Here is a 17,637-nt window from a genome sequence, read left to right on the forward strand (position 1 = left end):
TTCAGAGGGAAAAGAGAGCGTTTTGAGGTGAGAGAGCAAAGGAAGATATTAGGCCGATATGGGAAATGTGGGCCCTAAAGGGTAAGACTTGGATAGAGAGTTTTAGGGAGGATTGGGCAATAAATCCTCCTTTTCTAACTTCTAAATTTCATATCAATTAGAATATAGACACAGGGCCAGACAGGAGCCCAATCTGAGCATTCATTTTCTCATGTATGTATTAGTCAGGCTAGGTTAGCTTATTTTGTGGTAAGAAACATCTCCAGTTTCAGTGGTTTAAACCTACCAGACCTGAGGCCCTGAACCTAACTGTCCCCTATACCTGGGCTCCTGAGCATTAAAGAGAAAAAATCAACATGATATAGAAAAATGTTAGTTACATGCAAACAAGTGGTTAGAATAAGATGGAACTTGGAGACAGTGTAGAAAATAGGTACTAGGCAAAGTACCGAAAATTAGGTACAGCGGTATAGCGGCAGATTCGGAAATTACCGAAAAATCGGTACAGCGGTCTGGTAGGGTTAATAAACAACACTCATTTCTCATTTCTGCTACATGCCCACTGCAATCACGCAGGGACCCAGGCTGACAGATGGACATCGGTCTCTGACCTGGGTGTGCGGGCTGCTGCGGAATCCTTTTCCAGATCCTGGGTCTCCATAGGGCCTCCTTCTTAAAAGTGGGCCACCTGAGGACTCCCCCACCCTCTCCAATTGCCCTTGCCCGTTTATTAAAGAAACCATATCTTTAACCCATTCCCAGTTTTACTGTTGTTCCTTTCTCCAGGGTGTAAAAAGGTCTCAGCAGCACTGAAAAAGGGGGTAACTGGGGAATGTTTAGCTCTGAGGGAGAATCTTGGCAAAGAGACTTTAGCTTAGAAGGACTGAAGGGAGCTGGTTGCAGAATCATCGCCAGACACCCATCTCCCCCCCGCACCCCTGTCGCTCCCTCTCTCCCTCTCTCCCTCCCAGTTACCTATTGGTTGATTGATTGGTCTCATGTATCTTAGATGTAGAATTCAGAAGTGGGATGTTTGTCACAGACACTAACACTTTGGGTTAAAACTGAAAAACGAAGTCATACTTTTGTCAGGATGACACTTGGCTTGGCCGGTGGGTCCGGCCGTGGAGACCACGTTGTCTGTTCGGTTATGTGCAGACACTTTCTGTGAATTAAATCCGCTAAACCTGCAGCGCCAAGGCTTTGGTGGAAATATATTCAGAGCACACACACAATATACAGCCCGAAGTCACACATCTTTTAACCATTAACCATATGATAAACATTTAAAAATTATAAGGAGATCTAAAAACCCTTTTAAAGAGTCTTTTGGTCTGGCCTCACTGTTGGCTGAGGAGGCAGCCTCCAAGGAGAGAGACAATGAAGAGGAGGGTTCAGAGAGTGTGAGGGGAGGGAGTGGGGGGAGGAGGGGAAGGCTGAGAGGAAAGTGTCACAAATGGCCCCTTGTGGCTCCTGCTGGGGTGACAAGCTGGGCTAATGTGCCCATGGGCCAGGTCTGTTTTCTGACGCCAAGAGCTTGCCTTTGGCAGTTCAGATCGCACCTCCGCTGTCTCACCAAGGTCTGTGCTGTCACAGAGAGGACCAGCAAAGGTGACAGGTTTGTGCCTTGGCCCAAACCCATCATCACTAGTATAAAAATAGCTCAAAGCCAGCATTCCGAAGTGTAAGGTCAGGGACGTACCTGGGTGAGGAGAGCAGCCCTTAAAAATAGATGTGGAAAGCACTTTGAAAACTCTTAAGGACAAGTATTGGGGGGGGGGGGGGCGGCAACTGTCTCCACGGTGCACCTATCACCCTACTCCATTCCCTTGGAGTTTTCTAGACAGCCCTACTCACCCCTTGCTCCTGCAGGGGACTCCCAGGGGGTGCCACGTGGGTAAAGACAGCAATTCTGAGCACAAGATGACATCCAAAGCGCTGTCCCTGCCCAGAGGTGGCTGCTTGAGGAATGCTTCTATTTTTCTAATTTCTGGGGGGAAAATATTTAGGTGGATTGAATATAAACAGTGATGGCTATCTTTGGCAGGGCATTTTCTTCTTATCTTCTTTTTTTTTTTTTTTTACAAAGGAAAAATAATTAGAACATGTTAAGAACTGTTGATACCAACTTCAACTGGGAAGTAAAATTGTGAAATAAAACAGGCCCTGGGGAAGAGGTGTTGGGTCTTAATTAATCAGAGGATGGAGCGGGGGAGGCAGAGTGCACCGTGTTCCACTGAGGCTGGGTTTGGACTTGCCCTCTTAGAGTCCCACTGTCCGCAGGGCCGGGCTGGGCAGCGCCAACCTTAGCCTCTGCTCTGGGGTTGGCAGAGCTGGGCTGAGGAGGTTGGCCGAGAAGGCTTAGAAACTTAGGCTTGAGTCAGCCAGACCAGGGCTCAGGCCTCAGCTCTAATATCACTGGGGACTCTTAACCATAATAATCATTATTCATATCTTAACAGTAATGTCTTGTAACACATTTGTGGAGTGCTTAAATGTGCCCGGCACTATGCCAAGCTTTTTCTCTTATATAATCTTCCAAACAGCCCTATAAAGTCAATTCTATTATAAGGAAACAGGCTCAAATAATGCGCCCAGGTTCCCATGGTCGGTAGGTCAGATTCCAGAAGCCACTCTGACACCTGGGCCCTGCTGCCCTGCTTGTCGCCACTGTTCTCGGGGGGCAGCGCGAAGTGCTCCGCGAAAGGGCTGTGAGAATTCAGCAAGCCAGTGGGTGCAGAGCAGGTGGCATAGTGACCGCCATCCTATCGAGTTAACAATAACTGCTGACGACTGCACATGCTGACCGCTAATACTCACCGCATGCTCACTGTCAGCTAATCGTTGTTCTGTGCACCTTTTGTGCATTTACTCTTATTCTCCTAGCAGCCCCATTAAGTAGACACCACTATTATTCCCACTTTACAAATGAGAATATTAGGGCCTGGAGTGAGTACATAACTCGCCCAGGGTCGCAGAGCTAATCAATGGTAGGGCTGGGATTTGAACCAGGTCGTCTGGCTCAAAAGCCTGAGCTTTGACTCAGCAACACTATATTAACACTGTAATAGGATGTTAGTCAGGGTTCTCCAGAGGAAAAGAACCATCCGACTACATATATGTAGTGTCCCCCCAAAATGTAAACACACTCTAAGTAATTATAAAGTCATGGTTTATTAATATACATTTCATTTTCAAAATTGAGCTACCAGCCGTTAAAGTGTGTATAAACAAGTGTGTATACATTTTGGGGACACCCTGTACTTAAAATAAGGAATTGGCTCCTGCACTGATGGAGACTGGCATGCCCATCCCAAGATCTGCAGGGGGAGCTGAGCAGCTGGAGACCCAGGGAGCCCTTGGTATAGTTCTCATCAGAAGGCTGGCTGGCTGGAGAGCCGCGGAGAGCCAGTGTCAGCTTGAGGCCAAGGGCAGGAAAATGTCCCCCATCAGATACTGTCAGGCAGAAGAGAATTCTCTTACTTTGGGGTCGGTCAGCCTTTTTGGTCTAGTCAGGCCTTCAACTGACTGGATGAGACCCACCCACATTAGGGAGAACAGTGTGCTTTACTCGGTGTACACACTGAAATGCTAACCGCACCCATGAACACCCACACAGGAATGCCCAGAATAATATTTGATCACATATCTGGCCATCCCTGTGGCCCAGTCAAGTTAACACATAAAATTAACCGTGACACATTCACCTTTGTCAATTCGGCACCCATATGCATCTCCTTAAGCCACAATTAATCTCTAAATGAAGACAATAATGAGGTCATAATTCTTCTTAACTCTGTTCTTTGGTTCATTCACCTTTTTCTTTTAAGAAAGAAGTATGGGACTCTTGTGACATAGCTTTATTATATAATACAATTACTTGAAAATGGGCTGGTTTGCACAATTGTAGTCAATTCTACCTGATCCTCTACAGTAGGAACTGGGTTTATTTTTTAACCTTTCATCCCAACCACTTCACAGGAAATGGGTATAAACAGAAATGAAGTCAATTCTACCTGATCCTCTACAGTAGGAACTGGGTGTTTTTTTTTAACCTTTCATCCCAACCACTTCACAGGAAATGGGTATAAACAGAAATGAAGCCTGCTTGTATATTGAACACACTACAGTGATACCAGAGTAAAATGGTTCTTTTTCTTGTAAATTGAAAATGGGATGGAGCCCTGGCTTATGTGGTTTGAGCATCATCCCATATACTGAAAAGGTTGCAGGTTCAATTCCCAGTCAGGGCACATACCCAGGTTGCAGGTTCAATCTCTGGTCAGGGTAGGTACGGGAGGCAACTGATAGATGTTCTCTCTGACATTGATGTTTCTTTCTCTTTCTCTCCCCCCTTCCTCTCCCTCTCTCATCTTTCTTTCTCTTTCTCTCTTTCTCTCCCTTCCTCTCTCTCTAAAATCAATTTTTACAATAGGATGGAGAGGACACCATATAAGCAGAGTGAGGCTGTAACTGTGGTGCAGTAATAGAGCCACGGTCAGTGTTTTATAAGACAAGGAAGCCCTTCACCCCTCTGAGGTTGGCATGAAGTCCGGGATAGGGTAGGACAAGACATGCAGGGGTAGCTTCCAGAGGAGGTAACATTAGGCTCATATTTGAAACATACAAGAAGTTTACCAGGTAGGAAAGATCTAAAGTATAACCAAAGGGAGCAACATGCAGAAGGAAAAAATCTAGAAATAGCCTAACGAGTGATGATAAGGGGCTTTGTATAGGTGCTTAAGAGTTGGTGCTTAATTTTCTCCCTTGTAGGGATCTACTGAAAGGTTTTAAGCTGGTCAGAGGCATGGCCTGATTTGCATTTTAGAAAGATATCTCTCATTGCACAGTGGATGATGGATCAATTGGATGGGGGCCACGTAGGGGACCATTGCTGGAAAACAGGCAGCGATGACAGGAATCTAAACTGAGCTCATCGTGGGCTGGCTCCTGAGGAGCCTCTGATGGGCACTGTGAGAGTTGGGTCCCTCCCCCCAGCCTCCTGCTGCAGGGTCTGTGTAGCAGCTCCATTTGCAAGAGGAAGGAATAATAGCCATAGCAATATAGCAATTGCACTTTGGGCTGGGATGGGCAGCTCCTCCCGCAGGCATTTGATAAAGAAACAAACTAAAGGAGAGCTGACAGGAGCAAAGACCAAACAAATAGACTAGTGACTACCAGCTGCCTCCTCCCTGTCTTCTGGAGATAAGTTTAATGAAGGAGCCGCTATCAGGTGAGCTCCGGGAAGGATGTGGGGTGATGTTACAAATGTGTAAAGGTTTGTTATCTCACTGAACTCTTGCCTAACGGATATAAGAAAATGGTTGCCGAGAAAAACTTAAGCAGGAGGATATAACTCTGGGTGAGATGAGGCATTGTTCTGTTCACATTATTTTTATGGCTGTTGAGCAGGAATAACTAGTAAAGTATAATAGAAACAGGCAAAGTTGTCAAGAACTTGTAGCCCAAACAATACATGTCTTAGCATGACTTGTTCCGGGCCATGGAAATAATTCTCTCTGTGTTGTCTTGCTGCTGGAGCCTTTTGCTGTGTGGACACTGTGAAAGTTACTCTGGAGAGCTAATGAGACATTTTCCTGTGACTTTGGGTGAATACAGATGCCCCTATGTCCCACCCCAGCCCCACCCTGAGTAAAGCTGGAGGGAGAATGCCACTGGGGTACAATGTAAGGGGCTCCATTTCAGGGCTGCTTCCAGCATGGAGGCTAAGTACTGCAATGTTTATTCACAGAGTGACTAAGCTGGGGAGGAAAGTTGGAAAGATTATCAGGAAGCCCAAGCTGGATAAAGAAACAGCATTATGGGGCAAAGTGTTTCCTCTCCCCCACCCCCACCCCCACCCCACCGTATTTGCTGGCTTAGTAAGTGGTACTTCTATCTACCTAGGTACCCAAACCTGAAACCTCAGGTAACCCTAGATTCCTCACTGTATTAGTTAGGGTAGGATAGGCTTTGTAGAGATAACAAAAGCCTCCAAAATCTCTGTGGCTTTAAACAACCAACATTTATTTTATTTTTCATTCACGCTGAGTGTCATTTGCAGTTGGCTGAGTCTGTGCTCCAAAGAGTCTTCCCCTGGACCCAGCCAGACGCAGCTGCTCTCTCTGGAACATGGCCTGTTTGATGGCAGAGGGAAAAGAGAATATGGTGGTCACACACCAAATCCTAAAACTTCTGCTGGGAAGTGATGCATGTCACTTCTGCTCACCTCTTATTGGCCAAAGCCTGATGCCAATGAGATGGGGAAGTACAATCATTGCCCAGAACAGATACTTCTGTCCCTAAAGGTGTGATATCTGGAGCCACAGAGAACAGGGTTCAAATGGAAGCTCTTTCACTTCCCAAAGATGTAAAGTGTGCTGTTACTTCCCTTTCATGTTTTGGATGTGAGGGATCCTCACATAACCTTTATGTTTAGGAAAGACGGGGGCTTTTTGAAAATACCACTTTGGTTATCCCTAATCTAGAGGGCATGCACTCAGTTAAATGAAAACATGATTTAATGTAAGTCAGACTCACAAGTGGTGAGACTTGGTGGTGGGTGGGCATCTTCCTCGATCCTGCCCCATTGACAATTGGAGGTTATTTTAACTCCTCCTTCAATCATTGCTCAGGTTCAAATAAAGCCGGTGTTATCAGATATTACTACCCAATGTTCTTCCTCCTCGATTTTACCTACAGACAGCTGAGTGTTTCCTCTTACTCATTAAAGACTGTGGTGCCTGGCCTCACCCTTCTTTCCTACTACTCCAGTCATCATTATTGGGAACTTCAACATCTATGTAGATACAGTAAACAACATAATGGCCTCTTGGTTCCTTTACCCCTTTACCTCTCATGATGTTTTCAGCCACTCCACTTCAGCTTGCTTCACCCTGGTCTTATGTTAGACTTAGCAATAACCAATAATTATAACACCTCCAAAAATCTCTATCCTATATAATAAAGAGCTAGTATGCAAATGGTCATCACACACTCACACCCTTGTGCCCTCGAAATGGAACTGCTCAGATACTCAACACTGGGGAGAGAGGAATGGGGACCAGCCAGGCACAAATGAGCTCGCGAGAGAGGAATGGGGACCTGCCAGGCTGCGGCCTGGGAAAGGGACAAGCCGCCCGCCTCACAGTCCCAGGCGCCTGTGGCTGTGGCCCGGGTGAAGCCGCCGGCCCACAGTCTCCTGCGGCTGCGGCCGGCCCAGGTGAAGCCAGCCCGGGTCCTGGGTGCCTGAGGCCGGCCAGAGGGAGGGAAGCCTGGGTCCCAGGTATGGGGCGAGGCAGAAGCGGTTAGGGGTGATCAGGCCAGCAGGGGAGCAGTTAGGGGTGATCAGGAAGGCAGGCAGAGGTGGTTAGGGGTGATTAGACAGGCAGAGGTGCTTAGGGGCGATCAGGCAGGCAGGCAAGTGGTTAGGAGCCAGCAGTCCTGGATTGTGAAAGGCAGTTGGACATCCCCCGAGGGGTCCTGGAGTGGAGAGGGTGCAGGCTGGGCTGAGGGACTGCCCCCTCCATGCATGAATTTTGTGCACCAGATCTCTAGTTGTAAGATCAAGACTGTGTAACTGCATAGAAACTGCTTTTCTTTCATATAAACTGTTCTTCTTTCTTTCCTTTTGATTGAAACTGGCCTATCTAGCACCTCGACTCACCTGCCTTCTCCTCCTTTACACAACCACTCCCTTAATCATTTAGCCTCCAGGGTAATGAGGTTCTGATCAGCATCAAATAATCTTAGAAACAAAACCTTCATCTATTGACCACAGAGACAGAGTTTCAGTCAAACTAGAGATAACCTCAGTTGTGTTTCAGCTCCAGGCCCAGAAAGCAGTGAAACTAGACAAAGCAACACCACGGCTGACATCAGGACCAGATGCACTGATCAACTACCCCTACCCTGCCAGCACCGACCAGTCAGTAGAGACCAGGACCCTAGCTCCCTTAGTGACCATGATTGATAACTTTCCCCCTGTATAACCATCCCCTGGAAGCCATCAGGGAGCCAGGCCTTTGAGCACTAGCTCACTGGTCTCCATGTCTGGCCCACTTCCTGAACTAACAAATCCTTACTTTTTTTGCTGAGAACTCCCAATCATGCCTTATTGGGCTTTGATGCATACAGACAAATGGACTCCTTTAGTCTGGAAACAATTTTGGTGCTTAATGTGAGGCCTCCCTTGGACCTGTAAATTCATGAACCCTGGCTCTGGCCCCACCTAGCAGTTTCCCAGACCTGTTGTCTGGGGGTGGGGGCTGTATGGCAGTCCATGATGTACTGCGCTTTTGTTTGCAGCATAAGAGAAGAGGGATTGAAAAGGCCTAGATCTGGAATTTGCTCTGGTTTTAGAAATTGAAGATGCCTTATGGTAAGGTTTTGCAGGTGATGACCCCAGAAAAGCCATTCTCTTGTAGGCTCAGAGAAAGCTGAATGGGAACACGGAGGGAAATGGTTCTTGAGAAATTCTAGTTAGTTTGTCTGATCTAGTCTCCTTCTCCTGGACTTGGGGAAACTTGGAGGGAACCAAGAGGGAGAAATCTTGTTTGTCAGTCTGCTTGAGGCTGTATTTGTTGTCTGTTAAGTCTGTGTCTCATCTTGTTGTAATGGAGCCAGCTTTGACCACATTTCAGCAAACCGCAAAGGAGTGGGGAGCGGAAGCTAATCCCGGTCTAACTAGAGGCAGCAGTTCATCTCAGATGGACCAGATGAGCAGACCTTGTGTTTGTTCCCTCTGAGGGAATAGTACTCAGAGTTCTAGATGTAGCAGGAAGTTTGGGCCACTATCTTGTCTATGTGGCCAAACTTTAGAAAGATGTAAGGGGTTGCTGAGTTGTTAGATCTTGTAACTGCTTGTTCTCTGCTTGTTCTTTTGTGTGAACTATCTAATCCTAGGACTTGTTTAAAATTGCTCAAGCTGAAAATGAGTAATTACTTTGATTAATAAAAATGTTAATTAATAACATGGGTAATTCCATCTCTGTGTCCCAAGGTAGCTCTCAGGGATACATCTTACAGAACTGGAGTATGTTTAGATATGAACTTATGAAAGGAAAAAATGGGCTAAATAAAACAGATATTGAGGGGGATAACCCAGGTTTTAGTACAGCACTACCAAAAGTTGTTCAGGAGTCCTCTGTTGGTGTTAATGGGAAACCCCCAGTTGGGCTCGGGCTGCCTGTCACTGTGTCCAATAATGGAGGCAGGGTTGAATCATCTAAGGCGTTTATTGAGAAGGCCAGCCAACCAAGAAGACAGGGTGCTTACATTCAATCCTGTCTTCCCAGCAAGGTGTAGGGAACAGGATTATAAAGGGGAAGGGGCCGGGGTGAGGCTGGGAATGAAATGCAGCTACATGCAGCCCTTGGAGGTCTGCAGAAGTCAGCTATTGTCCTTAGTCATCAGGCAATGAGATGATGTTGATGAGATGATGTTTTGATTCCTGGTGGGTCGGTCTGACCATGCTTATCGGTTCTGCTTGCTGGATTCACAGCTGAGTCACCTTCTTAATCGCTTTGCACAGGCCTTGAAAAGGAAACTTAAGAAAAACTTAATCCCCTATTCACATAAGTATACGTGTTCTAAGATTTAAAATAATATAATTATTTTTCAGCTTAATTCAGGTGCTCTATCAGAGTATAAGTCCCCCTATCATTGGCCCCCTAAGATTCTACAGCCCCAAACAAGTCTGCTCTATTTACCCTGTGTGGAGAAATTAAAAAGACTGGAAGTGATACTTGTCTTTCTGTATCATGATCTCACTTATATGTGGAATATAATGAACAAAATAAATTGACGAACAAAATAGATCCAGAGACTTTGAAGCATGCAACAGATTGGGAAATCTCAGAGAGAATAGCGGTGGACCTGGGGGTGAGGGGGGGGGCAGTTAACGAAAGAATTTACATGCATACTAGAGGCCCGGTGCACAAAATTTGTGCACAGGGGGTCCCTCAGCCCAGCCTGCACCCTCTCTAATCTGGGACCCCTCGTAGGATTGGGTCTAAACGGGCAGTCGGACATCCCTCTCACAATCCAGGACTGCTGGCTCCCAACTGCTTGCCTGCCTTTCTTCCTGATTGCCCCTAACAGCTTCTGCCTGCCAGCTTGATCACCCCCTAACCACTCCCCTGCCAGCCTGATTGATGCCTTAATGCTCCCCTGCAGGCCTGGTCCCCCCCAACTGCTCTCCCCTGCAGGCCTGGTCCCCCCCCTGCCCTTCCCTGCAGGCTCAGTCTCCCCCAACTTCCCTCCTCTGCAGGCCTGGTCACCCCTAACTGCCCTCCTCTGCAGGCCCAGTCGCCCCCAACTTCCCTCCCTTGCTGGCCTGGTCCCTCCCAACTGCCCTCCCCTGCTGGCCTGATTGCCCACAACTGCCCTCCCATGCTGGCCTGGTCCCTCCCAACTGCCCTCCCCTGCTGGCCATCTTGTGGTGGCCATCTTTGACCACATGGGGGAAGCCATCTTGTGTGTTGGAGTTATGGTCAATTTATATATTACTCTTTTATTAGATAGGAGGATAGAGGCTGGGTGCACAGGTGGGGGCCAGCTGGTTTGCCCTGAAGGGTGTCCTGGATCAGGGTGGGGGTTTCCTTGGGGCGTGGGGCAGCCTGGGAAAGGGGCCTGTGGTGGTTTGCAGGCTGGCCATGCCCCCGGTGACCCAAGCAGAGGCCCTGGTATCTGGGATTTATTTATCTTCTATAATTGAAACTTTGTAGCCTTGAGTGGAGGCCTGGGCCGGCCAGGGTGTTCAGGAAGCTTGGCTTCCTCCATTGCCAGAGAAACCGAAGCCTCCTGCTCACTCTGTGGCCACAGCCATCTTGGTTGGGTTAATTTGCATACTTGCTCCTGATTGGCTGGTGGGCGTGGCTTGTGGGTATAGCAGAGGTATGGTTAATTTACATATTGCTCTTTTATTGGATAGGATATGCATAACCCATGGACAGACAATAGTGTGGTGAAGGCCTAGAGAGGGGACAGAAGTGGGGTGGAGGTGGCCAGTGGGGTGGAAAAAAGGGGGGCATCTGTTAATGCTTTCAACAACAAAGATAAATTTAAAAAAAAGAAAAAAAAAAGACTGGAAGTGTTAGCAGTGGAAAAACGGCACCAGGTATTAGATCTTAGTTCAGTAACCTTGGTACTTGAGTTCTGGCTAAGAAAGAATTCAGAGCCAAGAGTCAAACTATAAGAGAAAGTTTACTTAGCAAGTCACAGAGGTTGAAGAAGTGAGCAATGGAAGAAGTGAGCCAGCTGGGCTTCATGGGCTCAGGAAACAAGTTACAGAGGCAAAGAAGGGCTCTTAGAATTTAGGAGAAAGAAAGCAAGGATATTGGTGCATAGAGGAAGGAAAGGGGGAAAGGCTCATGTGTATTCCAGAGAGAGCACACCTGAGAAATGGGGGGAAGGCATGGCCATGCTCAAGACAGAGAGACAGAGAGAGACAGAGAGACAGAGAGAGAGGGAGGGAGGGAGAGAGGAAGGGCAGGGGGTAGAGAGGGAGAGAGAGCTGAGTATGATCGCTCTGGGTCCTGGGTCCTGAGGGTTTTTATCCTCTCTCTAAAATTGGGGATATTAGGGGAGGTCCCAGATGGAATATGCATCAGCTTTCCAGATGTTTGCCCTCAGGGTTGTGATCGCCACTGATTGGTCAGTGCCAGGGCAGAGGGTCAGTCATTGAAGCTGATCCTGATATCAGCCATGGTGTTGCCCTGCCCGGTCTTGCTGCTTGTCTGGGCCTGGAGCTGAAACACAGCTGAGGCCTAGATATTATCTCTAGTTTGACCAAAATTCTGCCTCTGTCGAATGCTTTTTTCCTAAGATCATTTGATGCAGGTCAGAATCTCATTGTATCCAGGGCTTAATACTTAAGGGAGTGGTCATGCAATGCCTTGTATGGGAGTCAGATGAGGCCATTCTCTGCCCCTCTTGTTCCTCCTCTAAGGGGTCTAAAGCATGACTAGTGACATGCAAGGGGAGGAAAGGTCAGGGGATGGTTTGAACCACATGACCAGCAATATGAGAGGTCTGGGCTGTAAACCTCATGACCAGCAATGTGCTGGGGGCGGAAAGATCACCCTGGAGGTGAGATACTGGTTTTCTAAGTTTTGCCCATTGTTACGTACCCTGGGCTTTCTGCCCTGCTGACTTTCTAACTGCCTACTACAGTATTTTCTACCTCTGGATGGCATTGTTAATTTTAAAAAAGGACCTCTAAAAATTTGCTTAAAGACACAAGTGCTTACATAAGAATTCCCCAAAATATAATAGAAACTAACCCAAATGCTTTTCAGAATGACGTGATCTGGGAAAAGATTTGACATTAAAGCTAGTTTGTATTTGGTTTGGATAAAAAAGCATATCTTTAAAAGCATCAACTTAATACTTTTATTCTACCTGGGCTTATTAGTTAAATACATTCATATTATCTTTATTGTAAAATCTGTCAGTAAGAAACTTGGTATGATGGGCCCTAGGAACACCTCAAAGGATTTTTTTTTCTCTCCTTGCAAAGAAGAGATTTTGAACTAATTAGGACTATTTTATATGCTTGAATTGCACAGGAATCTTTGTTAACTAAGAAAATAATTGTGTTGTATTTGTATTTATATATTCTTATTATTAAAAGTATATTATACAGATGGGGCAAAAGTAGGTTTATAGTTGTGAGTACATAAAACAGTTTATTTTTGTATTATTTATTATTATCTTTTCCATACAAACAACTGTAAACCTGCTTCTGCCCCACTCTGTATTTTAGAGATTATATAAAAACCTCCAGGAGTCTACAAAGTTCTGAATCAATACTAATTTGTAATCCTTGTTATCTTAAAATGTTGTTACAGAAAAGCAAATTTGTTTGTCAGTTACATTATAATAAGATCTATAACCATGTAATCTATAAGTTTTATCATTTACAGTCAATTTTATTCTGACACTTTTGCACATATGTTTCATCTTCAGAAAGATCTATGAAATGGACTTTGACTTATTCTAAAAGTTTTCTGTAGCTACACTTTCAGATCATACCTTTAAACTAAATGAAAATTTTTAAAGCTCTGAGGAGATTCTGAATTCATGAACTTCTGGCAGAGGTGCTAGATAAGCAAGAATCCTATATAATAAAAGGCTAATATGCAAATTGTCCCTTTGACCAGGCATTCAACCAAGGGGCAGGGCCGGCCTGCCAACTGCCTGCAGCTCCTCCCCCTGGCCAGCCAGGCCCGATCACCCTGATTGGGGCGGGCCAGCCAGACCCCACCCATGCACAAATTCATGTACCGGGCCTCTAGTTAATTATAAGGGACTGAATGAACTATGGATCATTGAATCATTTATATTTTGTCCCTACTTGATCCTTTAGCACAGCGGTCCCCAACCTTTTGGATCTCACGGACCACAAGTGGTCCACGGACCATCGGTTGGTGACCGCTGCTCTAGAAGTTTGAAGAGCCTCATGAGTGAGTATTATTATTTTCATTGCAAAATGGTTGTTTGCATAAATTTGATCGGCATATGTTATTTTTATAACAGGACACAAATGGAAATTGGTTTATTACCAAGACTTTGACTGGGATGGTCTGTTTGAGAGAGACATGCATAAACTCTATGTCCCTGGAAAGCTTTAAGGAATTAATATTGACTTTGGAAGCTGACAAAAGCCCTTTGGAGAAATGGCTTAATACCTTATTTGCATGTTCACAGCCATTTTTCCAGTTAAGGAATGAAGATTGTTTTTCTGGGAGATGGAAAAGGAAGAATCTCAAGACATTTTGGGGAACCTTGAGAACCTGAGGAATTTACCCAAATCAATAGGCATTACACACAAGTGCTGATAGCAACTATGTGGCTTGGCTTCTTAGCCCTGAGAGGCTAATTAAAGTTCAGTCTGGAGTTATAGTCCTTATGAAATTCCAGCAAAGCAGATTTCAAAGAGCCTATATGATCTATTACTATTCTTATCATACTTATGCAAATAACAGGCCAAATATATTGGAACTAGACTTACACAATAGGTTAGTCTTAACTTGGCTACCTTGGATAAAATGAGGATAATTTTAGAGAGAAAAATTGTTTCAATTTTGGATATTAGATGCTTTTGATTAATAGTCTTTAGAATCTTATTTTCCACCTGTGGACTGGACTGGATCCTGATGTTTTTCTAATGGAAGTGTTTGGCTGCAGCCATCTGAACTAGTATTTTATTTTTCTCCCATCCTTTGCCTTTGAATTCTTGAGAACTGAAACTTTTTTTTTTTTTTTTCTGAGCCTTAACAATTGCAGACCCCAGCTAGATGACATAGTGTAAACTTTAGAGAAATCATCATAACAGCTCTTGCTTGGATGTTTTCAATGACTGATGCAGTGGAAGCCACACAGCTGACTTGAATTGGTGTCAGGACACTCATCAGGGATGTTTGGACTGTGGTTCAGGGGAATCTGTTGGATTTGTCACCTCTTGCCTTCCTTCCAGAAAAATGAAGCTCTGATTCTTTCATCTAGAGGTCTTCTCAAATGGTAGTCTTAAAGACTCAGAGACTAACTTTGGTTTGCTCTGATTATTAATTATAGTATAGGTATCTGGCCTATTGCTGCTTCTGTTATTGCTGTGGTCCCTGCTTGTAAATCAAGCCCCTATAACGCCCCCTTTAAGGCTCTGGGACCATCGAGGAAGCGATGGGTGTGTGAGATTGTAAGAGCCAGATAATGGGGGCACAGTAGGTAGACAAATCTGACTCCATCTTGTGAGCTAATCCTCCCTTGTGATTGAACCTAAACCCAGTTGCCCTATGTTCCTCAAGGTTGAGGAATGATCAAAAGAAAGGAGGGGGGATTATAATTGTGTAGAAATTTCATTTCTTTAATATAATCTTTTCTCCTTTCTTTTTCTTTGATTAAAACTGGCCTCAACTAGCACCAGGACTCACCTGCCTCCTTCTCCCTTACAAATCATTTCCTTAATCATTAAGCCCTCAGGACAATAAGATTCTGAATAATCTTAGGAACAAAGCCTCAGGTCTATTCACCACAAAGACAGAGTTTCAATCAAAATAAGATAACATCTAGGCCTCAGTTGTGTTTCAGCTCCAGGTTCAGAAATGCAGCAAAACAAGATGAAGTGACACCATGGCTGACAGCAGGCCCGGATGCACTGATCAACTACCCCCTGTCCTAGTACTGACCAGTCAGTAGAGACTATGACCCTAACTCCCTTAGTCACCATGATTAATGAATTTTCCCCGGTATAACCCATCCCCTGGAAGCCATCAGGGAGCCAGGCCTTCACACATTCGCTTACTTGTTCCAGGTGTGGGCCTAAAGATAAACCCTTACCTTTTTTTTTTTTCCCCCTGTAAACTTCTTTCTTTGATGCACAAAGGCAAATGGATCCATTAGTCTGGGCTCACTCTCTGATTACTAGTTCAGCCTTTTCATCTCACTGTTTTTTATTTCAAGTACAATAATTCTTTAACTACACTGGGCCCTTCAGTTCCTCGTCCCTACTATTTTCTCACTATCCATGTCCCCACATGTCATCATATTCTTCTGTATCCAGCCTAGACACTTCCCTGCAATTGGGTAAATTGTGATTTTAAGGGCATAGTCCTCCAGACTGCCCGGTCTGCCCAACACTTCTAACACCAATCACAAGTTTGGGCATGTTGCAAAGTGCCACAGACTGGGTGGCTTAAACAATAGAAATTTATTGCCTTACAACTAGGGAGGCCAGAAGGCAAGATCAAGGTGTTGGGAAGGTTGGGCCATTCTGAGGGCTATGCAGGAGAATGTGTTCTAGGCCTTTACCCTAGCTTCTAGTGTTTTGCTGGCAATTTTTGACATTCCTTGGCTTGCATCACCCAAATCTCTGCCTTCATCCTCATATGACATTCTCTGTGTGTGTCTGTGTCCAAATTTCCCCTTTTTATAAGGACATCAGTCATGTTGTATTAGGGCCCAAACCTACTCGAATATGACCTTACCTTAACTAATTATATCTTCAACGACCTGATTCCCAAATAAAGGGTTCTGAGGATTAATTTGGGGGGATATAATTCAAACCATAACAGAGGGGTTTTCAAAACCATCAGGTTTGATAATTTGCTAGTAAGACACAAAACTCACTGAAAGGCTGTTATGCACACCGTTATATTTAATATGAGGAAAATATATATTAAAATTGGCTAGAGGAAGAGACTTACAGGTCCCAGTCGGAAAGGGTTCCAAACACAAAGCTACCTTTTGTTCTCCTCCCAACATTGATGTGTGACGATGCGCACTAAGTATTGCCAATGCAAGAAGTTCATCCAAGTGTTGGTGTTTAGAGTTTTTATTGGAGCTTCATTCCATAGGAAATATTGATAGATTGCCCTTGTGGTTAAACTCTGCCTGAACATCAACTGATACCATGTGACTCAAATAACCTGCTCTCTAAACTGGTTGGTTTTTATGCAATGGCCAGCTCTCACTGCTATAGATGTGGTCATTCTCACTCTCAGCCACCTTGCTTCCATAAACTATTAAGTGTGGTCTGAGGTTCCACTATGCGTAACAAAAGACACTTATCCCTGAGGAGACTCCAAGGGCTTGGAGGTTACCTCACAGTTGCCAGAACAAAGGCCTGACCTCTCTTAGGGTAAGGGCAATTCCTTATTACATAACACCCGTCCTTCTTTGTCTGCTGCCCCCATTAATTCATCTGATTAAACACTGGCCTCGTGAAATCCAAGACCTCCTACTCTGTGCCTGCCCCTAAGCAGCTGAGCTTCATTCGCTGGAGAAAATCTCCAATTGGGCAGACTGGCCACACACCTCAGTGGGCACTCAGCTCTGCCAGACACTGTTCTTCCTATTACAGCCCCTGCCTCTTCCTGCGTTTATGACTATGCTTTTCTCCACATGCCCCGTTTCTTCAAGCCTCTCTCAGATGATAAATATTTTATTCTTCATTTGAAATAGCAGTTGCAGTAAGAGTGACCTCATATTTTCTCCACCAAATCCATTAGCCTTTGTGCTTCTTTACCCCACATACCCCTCATGACACAATATACCCATCTAGTTCCATGGCTTTAAATAACATCTTTACCTCAGTGACTCCCAGATGCCTCCTAAACGCCCAATTCATGTACAGTAGCCTCCCCCTATTATTTTCAGTTTTGCTTTGAGCTTTCAGTTATCCATGGTCAACCTTGGGGGAGAAATAGAAAATGGAAAATTCTCAAAACAAATAATTCATAGTTTTAAATTGTATGCTATTCTGAGAAGCATGATGAAATCCTGACCATTCCACCTGGGAAGTTTATCATCCCTTTGTCCAATGTCTCCAGTCATCTCAGTTATCAGATCGACTATCAAGGCATCGCAGTGGTTGTGGTCAGGTAACCCTTATTTTACTTAATAGTGGACCCAAAACACAAAGAGTCGTGATACTGGCAATTCAGGAATGCCAAAGAGAAGCCTTGGTAAAGTGCTCTTTTAAATGAAAAAGTGAATACAGTGCAGTGAGATATTTTGAGAGAGACCACATTCACATAACTTTAAGTATATTCTTTTAATTTTCCTATTTTATTATTAGCTATTATTGTTAATCTCTTATTGGCCTAATTTGTAAATTAAACTTCATCATAGGTACAT

This window comes from Eptesicus fuscus, chromosome 11 (genome assembly GCF_027574615.1).
Source record: "Eptesicus fuscus isolate TK198812 chromosome 11, DD_ASM_mEF_20220401, whole genome shotgun sequence".
Taxonomy (NCBI): Eukaryota; Metazoa; Chordata; class Mammalia; order Chiroptera; family Vespertilionidae; genus Eptesicus; species Eptesicus fuscus.